The sequence below is a fragment of the Mesoplodon densirostris genome, chromosome 4 (assembly GCF_025265405.1).
Source record: "Mesoplodon densirostris isolate mMesDen1 chromosome 4, mMesDen1 primary haplotype, whole genome shotgun sequence".
NCBI lineage: Eukaryota > Metazoa > Chordata > Mammalia > Artiodactyla > Ziphiidae > Mesoplodon > Mesoplodon densirostris.
In genome coordinates, this window is record NC_082664.1 from 45786812 (window position 1) to 45797398 (window position 10587).

The window sequence follows — 10587 nt, forward strand, 5'->3', positions numbered from 1 at the left end:
TGTATTTGATTATCTTTGTACATTTCACTTATTTTACCACTGTTTGACCTAGAGAAAGGATTTGCCTAGGCAGTGCAAAGAGAGAGAATGTTGAGGAAGATACTGGGTTTGTCATTTGAGTAATAGATTATATAGAAATGGACTATAATTACATATATTGCTGCCCCTTTAATAAGGTAAACATGTGTTCTCAAAAGAAATGTGCTGGAAATCAATTTACATTTTAAAATTCTAAAATCATATTTTATTTAAATATAAGACTCGGTACGTTTGTCCTATGAAGATCTTTAAAAATGGGAACTTCCTTAAAAGCGGCTTTGCTCTAACTTTGAATTTAAGGTTATATGATAAAATGCACACATTTATTGAACATCATTCATCCAAACTCCTGACTGAATCCTTTCCTATGATTTAAATCAAGCTCTCTGTCATCCAAAGCCAGATCAGCAACACATTTGATGTTTGGTTACAAAGACAACCATAACGGTTGGGTTAAGTATGGCACTGCATTTATTGGTGCTTCTGTAGACTTTCGAAGGAGGAAAAATGAAAGTGGCTTTGTGAAACCTGCTGTGTTAAGGTCAGAGGGACTGCTAAAAATGTTTCCAATAAAAGGTTTTTAGTTTTGTTTCCTTTTTTTTCCCTGAAACGTCTGTCCCAGATATCTCAAAATGCAGAAGATGCATATCTATCTTTTTCAGAAATCCCAACACAGCTCTCAAACACCCTGGCACCAGACAGTAATTCCCACACATACGTAGCTCAATCTAAGAACAATTTGGAAGAGTCTGCAGCACGGTAGTAGCATCTGTTGTTTCACTGTTCAATAATTCACAGTTAGCCAAAGTAGGAAATGCAAACAATCCTTTTTCATATTTGCATACTTGGAATTTGGCTTTTTGATTCATGATTATTCCCATTAGCTTTGAAAATTCACGTTTCTGTCTAGTTGCATGTTTTGCTTGAGTGAGCTCAAATTATGCTCTTGACTCAAATATTATTACAAGTGTAAATACTTTGGAGATATAAGTGTCTGCCACTGATTTGGGGGTGTTTGTTTTATTGATTTTCATCTGGTGAGTTTAAAATATAAGTAAACTTTTCATGGAGGGTTTGGGGCATTTGTTTGAACACTCCTGGAGTAATTGGAAATGCAACAATTGTTTAAAAAGTGGCATTGTCCATGAAAAGATTTAGTGAGGGATGAAGAAATTTCTTGAACCTAAAGACCTAATCTGGTGATCCAATTCTCCCCACTGTGTCCATTCCCGTGAAACTCCATTTACTTGCCCCTATCCATCACCAGCTCCCCGCATCCTACCTAGCCAATCCTCTAGGTTTCCCACATTGTCTCCTCTTTTGTCTTTTCAGTCTAAACAGAAGAACAACAGATAGGGTTCTGAAGGGCAGGGAGCATCAGGAGAATGGCTGAGATGAGGGTCAGAGTCCTGCCCCTACTGCCAACAGTTACTAGGGTTTGTGCTGCCCGGCTGAACAGTGTTCAAAGGCTTTGCTGGGCTTTGTTCCACTGTGTAGGGATTAGGCCTGGCGGTCTGAGAATTTGCCTTCTAATTAAAAAGGATAAAAGATAGAAGTAGCATTAGACTAAAACAGAGCAGTGATACTTCACAGGCTGATTTTTTTTTAAGTCACAAGACAACGCAAGAAGTTGTCGGGATATTTTATTTCTTTAGTATTCCAGTCAAATTTTAAAAAAGAAAAAAAAGAAAAAAGAAAGAAAGAAAGAAAACTTTGGAAACTCTTCCCAGCTGTTGTGCATGGTGCATGGAAGTCTAATTGCATCTAAAATATCTGATGTTTACAGTGAGACTGCTATGGTGGAGGATTTGCCGTCAGCATTGGAGAATGAAAGCTGATTCCAGAGCCTCCTTCCTCTTTCTCAAATGCTGGCAAGAAATTAATTCTACCAAAAGTGAATTCTGCTTTTCACTCCACCCCAGTGTGCCTTGCTCTCAAGCCTTCCAGTGCCTACCCTACCTATTCTCTTTTCAAGGATCAATCATTCCTTTCATCTCCTTGCAGCTGTAGACACTATCTCAACCAGGTGTGAAATGCAATTAAGAAATAATTCTGACCTCACAATCTTTTTTTTTTTCTTCTTAATAGCAACTCGATGGAGGGCGGTTTTTAAACTTTCCCATCAGCACTGTTAATGTTTTGTGACAGTAAATGTGATTCTGCATCTACATTTTGTTAAGAACGAAGCCATCCCCAGATCCAGGGGCAGACTGGCAGCATCCAAACAGATGATGCACCCTCTTAAACGCATTTGCCTGCCCTCCAGTGCGGCCCTTATTGCCGTGTATAAAGAACTCTATGCTGACAGCAGAAGTGCAAGTGACACTTGTTGAATTTAACCAGCGGCTGGGAGTGTTTTGCCAAGTACTCCAGAGACTGGTTCTACCCTCTGTATCGCAGGAAGGCATTTGAGGTGAGAATTTCTGTTAGAAATGCTGTTGGGATTATACAAGTTAGTTGAGGTGGGTTGTTTTTTTTTTTTTTTTTTAAGGGAGAAAAAAGGAGGAAACAGTTTTGTGGAGGACTTCAGAGCTTTCAAAGCCACTGAGCTCAGATTGCAGACAAGTATAAAGGAATGTTCCCTCGTTCCCACAGAGCTCATGTTACGTCATGAAGCCAAAAGACTGAATTTCTTATTTTCCACTTTTCTTATTTTTTCGATTTGCCCAGAATAAAGAAATAAAACTCCCTTAGTAAAGGGATTTTTTAAAGTATGAGATTATAATGAGACTAACCTCTATATTTCAAGAGACACTAAATATGCTTTTGTTCATTTTTTTTGAAAAATCCTTTTTTTTTTTTTTTGCTTACTTTTATTGAATTGAGCAAGTTATCAATGGCCTACATTAGGCATAACTGGAAACTTGGAAACCAGGGAAAGCACACAGAGCCATCTCACTACCTATCATCCAGTTTGGGGGACTAAGTCTATGAATAATGTGCATGTTGTTTTCGTCATAAGACTGAATTCAGTATTTCTAATTTCCTAAAGTTGAGCCTTTTTTCTTTTAACGCCTAAACAGAGTGAATAGGTCAGTGGCTGTATTTTTTTAAATAAATGCATTACATTATGCACCTTTACAAAATATTTAAGAAATAATGCTTGCAAAATAATCCATATTGATTTTCATGGTCAGCTTTGTGAAAAAGAATAAAAAGATTCTCCCCAGTTCTGAGTTCAGGGACAGCCATGGTAATTTATGTTAAATTTCAGTCCCTTCTTTTATTTTTGTCTTTTTGAGATAACCATTCCCCCTGCTGATTTTCCAAATGTAGCAAAGCTGGGTCTGCTAGTTCCACTCTAAAGAAAACAAAGATAATAATCTGATTTAGATGTTGAAGAATATCAGTATGAATGACAACGGTAGTAGGTAACAGTGAGTCAACATTTCTCTTTCCAATCCGTTTCTCTTTAGCATTTAAAATATGTCAGCCAGTAGTACAAAGCCAAACCACTTTAAGAATGTAATTCACAATATTTTGGCTTCTATTTTTTACTAGCTTTTGAGTAATATACTGTACAGAAAGAGGTCTTTGTTGTGTTTATAATACATGTATAACCTGGTGGGAAGTGGAATAAAAAATGTATATTATTTGCATAACTTGAACTAAAGAACCTAGTGCATTATTGGGTTTGAATGTCTTAAATTTAAGTGAGCTGGCTTAAGAGTAATATTACTCTATTACTCTTTTGTAATTCATATAATGAAATCATACGGCTACAAAAAATTTAAGGTTTTAACAATGATAAGTGGGGCCTGATTTTTGAACTCCTTTTTAATGAAAACAGTAATTTATAAACCAGCACATGTATGCCCCTTTTTGTTTGCTGACAATAAAAGGCTGTAGCATTTGTATCCTTTCATCTGCTCTCCCCTCCGTGCATGAGGGAGAAGCCCATTTAGCCTAATGGTGCAGGCACCAAGGACTAACACCTCCTGGACTATGGAGAACTCTGCTTCCCAGACACAACCATTGGAATGTCTGGATCCCGTGCACCTTTCTGTGAACTGACAACCACTCCACAGCAACCTGCATTTCCTTCAAGTCCACCATGTGAGCCTTTTGAGTAAGTTGGGTGCGACTGAAGCTCCAAGGCTCCCAGAGCTTGCACCACACATAGAAAGTGAGAACAGACTTCACTTCACCTGGGTGGTGCTAGTCATCTTTAAATCCCATGGGTGAGGGATTTTTCCTTTAGTGGAAACATAGACCCATAGCAATGCACCATCCCCCCACCTCAGAAATGTGCTTTTGCTTTTAAAATAGCTGAAGTTACTTAATATTTGTATATAGGGAACAGAATCTTAAATGTTTTTTTTTAATTTTTAAAAAATATTTATTTAATTATTTGGCTGTGCCTGGTCTTAATTGCGGCACGCAGGATCTTCAGTGCGGCGTGCAGAATCTAGTTCCCTGACCAGGGATCGAACCCAGGCCCCCTGCATTGGGAGTACAGAGTCTTAACTGCTGGACCACCAGGGAAGTCCCTTAAATGCTTCTAATTGTACTATCACAGAAGTTCATGTTGTTTACCTGGCTGCGTGTTCTACCTTACCGCTAAAGAGAGATTATTCTTGTCTATATATCCCCTATTTCAATAAGCGATATGGTGTAAAACCAGATGTTGGAATTCTCCCTCTTGCTGTGCCAAATAAATAAGATTATTATATATAAACTATTTTACTCCAAAATTACTAAAATATTTCTTGAAAGGACGTAGGAATGACTAAATTAAACTAATAGAATGAAAAATAAAGGAAGCGATCAAATGTACAGAAGCAAATAGAAATTGTTTAAAATAAGATATTACGCATTTGGAGTATATACTCATTTCTTATCAAATAAATTCAAATATCAAATACAAATGACATTGTCTTTTATTAATTTGATTAAACTTTTTTTTTTAATTTTAAAACTGCTCATATGGGGCAGGAAAGTCTTTCACTTAGAGTACTTTATCCTATAGTAAATGGAGTGGGTCTCCTTCCTGAAAATACAATGCTACAGGCATAATTATAGTAACAGTCAACTCCATCATCTAAATGACTATGTTGAGGATGTAATAACTAATTATTTTTTATCTTAATTTTAAAAAGCAAAATCTGAAACAGATCAGCTCAGTTGGAATCACGCTTTCAAAATGTTAAAACCGTCTCACTGGTTCTACAAAGGGCATCCTAAAGATCCTTCCAGTTGACTTTCTGCTTTTTGTATCTGGAAGGAGAGGGGTGGGGGAAGAGAGAGTTTAGAGAGGAGGTATTGGCTTGAAAAATAAACTTGGATGAGTTGCAAGCTCTGAAAACAGATTTCTTTATCTGAAAGCCAGGTTGGACCCCAGACTGCTATTCTGAGCCACCTGGTCCAGTTGAGAAGACTGCCATCTCTAAGATGGCATATGAGCTGGGTGCTTTTTCACTTCCTTGTCTCTGGACTTTTTACAGCCTTAAGTCTCTCCTAAGCAGGAAAATTCCACTTTTGCCAATCTGTATTTTGGAGATATGGACTACCATCTACCTGTGTGGGGCTGAGATCATAAAAGTCCTTTCCCTGGCAATACAATTTGGATTGGAACCAAGGTCATAAGGTAAATAGACAGTGCTTTATCCTCTCAGCCAAGCCCTTGATAAGGGGCACTCTTTGATGTTCAGAATGATAGTTGGCTTTTTCAGAACTTATATCCAAAACTGTAATACATAATGCATTTGCTTCCATCGTAGAGCTGCTGATACATGGTTGAAGGTCAATTTAAAGATTACTTAATGACAAGAGATACTTTAAATCAACCAAATGCTTCAGAAAGCAAAAATGATCCTCCACTAACAAAAAATAAAAATTGCAAGCAAATATACGTACAGTTTTCAACTTCTTCCCAGTAACTCATTATATTTCTTCTTTTAATAAAAGCCAGCTGCTGGCTGGTTGAATCCCTCACTAATGGTGCCTCTTTCTCCATGGCTTCATCATGGTTAAATTACTTGCAGTAAACAGTGCCCCTTCAACAAGGTGTAAAGTCTTCCATGATGCATAGAATGGTCATATCGACTATATTAGTAATAAATGGCTTCCACCTGGTGCCTAATTGCAATGAAAACCTGTTCATTTTTTCCACATCCTTTGGTTCTGAAAATTGTCTCTTATTTGCTCACCGGAGCAATATAAATGTGGAGCACATAACATAGGTTGTGTTAGACGCTTTACCAGGGCAAATGCTACACACAGAACCCTTGACTTCTGCAGTTTTTCCTTGATAAAAATCATTGCTTCCTTTGCACATCCTAGTAACCTATTTCTTTCTTGTCTCTCCTATGACATCTGGTTTTGTTGAGCCTCATCTTGACTGGATTTCAGAAGATGTTAGAAAGAAAACTAACATAAAAATGGGGAAGAAGGAACAAAACAACAGAGATCTGAAGGCTAAAGTTAATAGTTAGTGGTAAGTTACATCAAAATGGATGCCAGATTTATACCAAAATCAGAGGTTGGAAAAAAAAAAGTTTCCTCTTTAAAAAAGAAGGTAGCCACATTATTTAACTTTCTTCTGATTTTTTCCTTATTGAAAAAAATGCTGTGAAAATGAATTAGGTTTTATTGGCCTCTATAAACCTAATGTGTTTCTGACCCATTCTATTTTTATACCTTTTATTTACCTATTCATAAAGAGTAAAAGAACTAATAACAACAATAACTACCCTTAATAAGTGCTTGCTGTGTGCCAACTCATTTAATCTTCACATTATCCCCATCTTACTAAGCAGAAAACTGAGGCAGAGAGAGGTTAAGTACCTTGCTCAAGGTCACACAGCTGGAGGTGGAGCAGCTATGACTTCAACCTAGTAGTTGGCTTGAAAGCCTGCCTTTTTAAGCACTATGTTAAGAGCAACCCAACACCATCCTATGGAAAGGAAGGTCCCAGAATTGCACATCCTCTCTGTTTATTAAATATGAATCTTTACTAGCATAGACTGTAGAGCTTGATTGCCTGAGTTGAAGTCTTTTACTAGTTATATCATGTGGGGCAACTTATTTAACCTTTCTGTGACTGTTTCCTCACCTGAAAAATGAGAACAATAATAGTCCCTCTCTCAAAGTGGTATTGGTAGGATTAGATGAGCTGGCCTATAAAAACTCAGAATAGCACCTGGTTTGATGTGGTCAATGCTTAATAGGTGTCTTATTTTCTTTTGTTGGTGTTAAGTATCCTAGTGTTGATTTCCTCTGCCGGGATATGTCAGGATATGTGTCTGCTGTCACCATATAGCCTGGTGAGCAAATAGCTCTTCTATGAGCCATCTGAAAAAGAATGCCAGGGTCTCCTTTCCTTTATCGGAGCTCTTAGCCAAAATTTTATATATATATATATATATATATATATATACATACATATATATCTATACACACACACACACACACACATATATATATACACTATACATATATATTAATCTATATGTTCCTAGGGAGGAACAAAATGTTTGGCTTTAAGAGAGTATTGAAAAAAAAAAAAAAAGAGAGAGTATTGATTATAACGTAGTATACTTTTAAAATCAAAGTGCAAAACTCAAAAGCATTTTTAAATTAGCTCAGAAATTTTTTTGAAAAATTGAAGTATGCTATCAACATCATTGAATACAAAATCAAAGTCTCACAACTTATAACGTGGAACATTCAATAACTTCTTAACATGCTTAGTGCTGGAGTACACAGCCAGTTGCAGTACCTGCATACATTCTCTGGACTTCATTCTGCGTTTCTCACTGTGATGTTAATGGTTCCTTTGAAGAGGTTAAAAGCATATTGAGAGCAGCAATCGATGCAACTGTATTTATATTTCATAATTTTCTCAAATCTGAGGGTATTCCTTAATCAGAAATGTATTCAACAGGTTACAAGATAAAGGACACTTGTCACACTAATGAATATTGCTTATTGTCTTTGTACCCTGACAATGATTTTTTAGCATAACACACATCAAGATTATCTTAATATTCCAATGCTAAATAACTATGTGTTCATAAAAGCCTTTTAGAAATTTGAGCAAAATTTTCAGAAATTCTTATCCTAAATTGTTGCTTATGTAAATTGGGCCCATTTTTATTTCAATGTTTTTTTTTGGCCACATTGAAGTCATGACCAGTTTCCCTGGGAAGTCAACAGAAATTTGGCAGGTGCTTTGCAGGGCAGAGAACAAGAGGAGAGGTAAGCTCAGAAGGTAATTGTACAATTTCGGATACCTTTCTTCAGCTTTCGACATTCAAACCCAAAATAGTACTCAGGGGAAGATGGGAGTTGGGAGAATTTTGAATCGGGAGTTGGCTGATTTGGTAACTCTCTTCTGGCTAAGATCTAGAAACATGGGGAGAGAACCTCTACCGATGAAGTAAGAAGGGACCCACACACTAAGCAGAGCTCACCTGAGGGGGGGAATATGCCCACCACCACCATGACCCACTGACACCAGATTTCTCTGAGGGTGTCTGCAGGCCTTTAAAAGCAACGGCCAAGCCCACAAAGAACAATCTAACGTGTGGACTAAGGAGAAACTGAAGCACGAGGTGGATTTTCTTTTCTTTACATTTCTTTGTGTTGATCATACTGTTAGTGTTCTCTATCAAAATGCCTTTCTCCAGTTTCCTCAGCCCAGCGGTTTGAAAGTTTGCATGAAGTAGACACATATCACTACATATGAACAGTGAAATGTATTTGAAAATAAATGTTTTAATTAAAATTGACATTTCTAAGCCTACTGCTGAGGGCAGCTGCTTTTTCTCTAAAATTACTTTGTCCATCTCCATTGGAGTCCAATATAAGAGGAGTTCCCATCCCACTTTAATACTGATTTAATATCAAACAAACAGCATTACTGTGTATACACAAATTTTCTACTTTGGGTTGTTAAACCAGTTCTAAAAGACTACAAACGGATTTTGCACTCTCATAAAGCATTCACCTATTTTGCCTATTTTCCCCAAATGTATGCATTTAACAAGTTGACTGCCCAAGACAAGTGGACTAGAAGCTCTCTCACGCAGGGTTTATGGATGGAGAGGGTCAAGGAGTAGACGTCTGTGCCTGCATTTGCCCCTGTGCCCTCAACGTTGCTGGAACTGGCACTGTTGGGGAGGTGTGTGTCATCAACAAAGCGCCAGATGTTTGGGAAGCAACCGTAGCTCCCAGGCTGGATTGAGCCCTTAACTATGCAGTAGGCATCATTCATTCACTCAACAAATACAGCAGTATTCCAGTCCCCACTAGCTTACATTCTAGTGAGAGGAGGAAGAAAATAAAATTATGTAGCATATTAGCATTTGGGAGTTGTGATGGGGAAACATGAAGCATAGAAGGAAGAAGGGGAGGTCGGGGAGTGAGGGTGTTTGTTATTCAGAAAAGAGTGATGACATTTGAATGAAGAGTCAAAGGAGGTGAGGGAGCAAGACATGCTGAGATTCTGGAGACGAGTGCTCTGGACAGAAGGAAAGCGAATATCCTGAGGCAGGAACGTGCCCGGTGAGTTTAAGGAGGCAGCAAGGAGGCTGGGTTGCTTGGGCAAGGTGAGCAGAGCGAGGAGATCAGGTCGGGGACGTAAGGCATGGTAAGAACTTTGGCTTTACTCTGAGCCATTGTTGGGTTTTCTTTTAGTGGGCTAACATGATTTGACCTATTTTTAAACAGATCGTAGCCCTTTCTAAACACATATATCATTAAGTCTCACAACGACCCCCTAAAAGGGTGTTAGTGTTATTATCTCCATTTTATAGATGAGTTAACTGAAGCACAAAGTTGCGTGACTTGCCCAAGGTTACACCTAGAAGGTAGGAGAGATGGGTTTTCAAACCCAAGCTGCCTGGCTACAAGCCCTGGCTTCTAACTGCCATGTTCTCCTGCCTCTTGGCAAATTGAATCGAAAGTGAGATATCCTGCCACAAGAGGGGCTTGCTTTTAATTGGGCAGCCCGACAAATGCATATACAGATGTAACAATATTGCACCGAGTATATTAAATATGCCGTCAACTCCCATACTTCAATAACCACCTAAAAATCAATGACTTAGGTCTCTTTCTCTAAACTAGGTCTCTCAGTGCGTCTCCTGAATTCAACAGTCTAATTCAGTTCAGTGAGTTCAACACCCTTGATTAATAGCCTATCATGGGCTGGAATCAACACTAAGCAGTTGCGTTATCTTTGCCCTTAAGGAATTTATATCATAGATCATAGAGAAGCTGACATATAAGTGTTGTTCAGTTTAATGTCTCCCAAATATCTCCACCTGGAGGTCTTGTGGACACTTCACAGCAGCAGGAATCTTCCCAAATCAAAAAATCTTCCTGCCCTGGTGCCCCTCTTGTATTTCATTTGTTTGATGATGATACTCCCTTATGCAGAGATTTTGGATTCATCCTTGACATCACCTGTTCTCTCATTCCCGTCCTCCTTCTGGCCAGTGTCCTGTGAGCTCTGACTCTTAAGGATTTTCAGGATGACCCTCTCCACATCCCCTCTACTACCTTTCCCTCCTGCAGGGCACCACCTGCTCTAAGCAGAGCAGA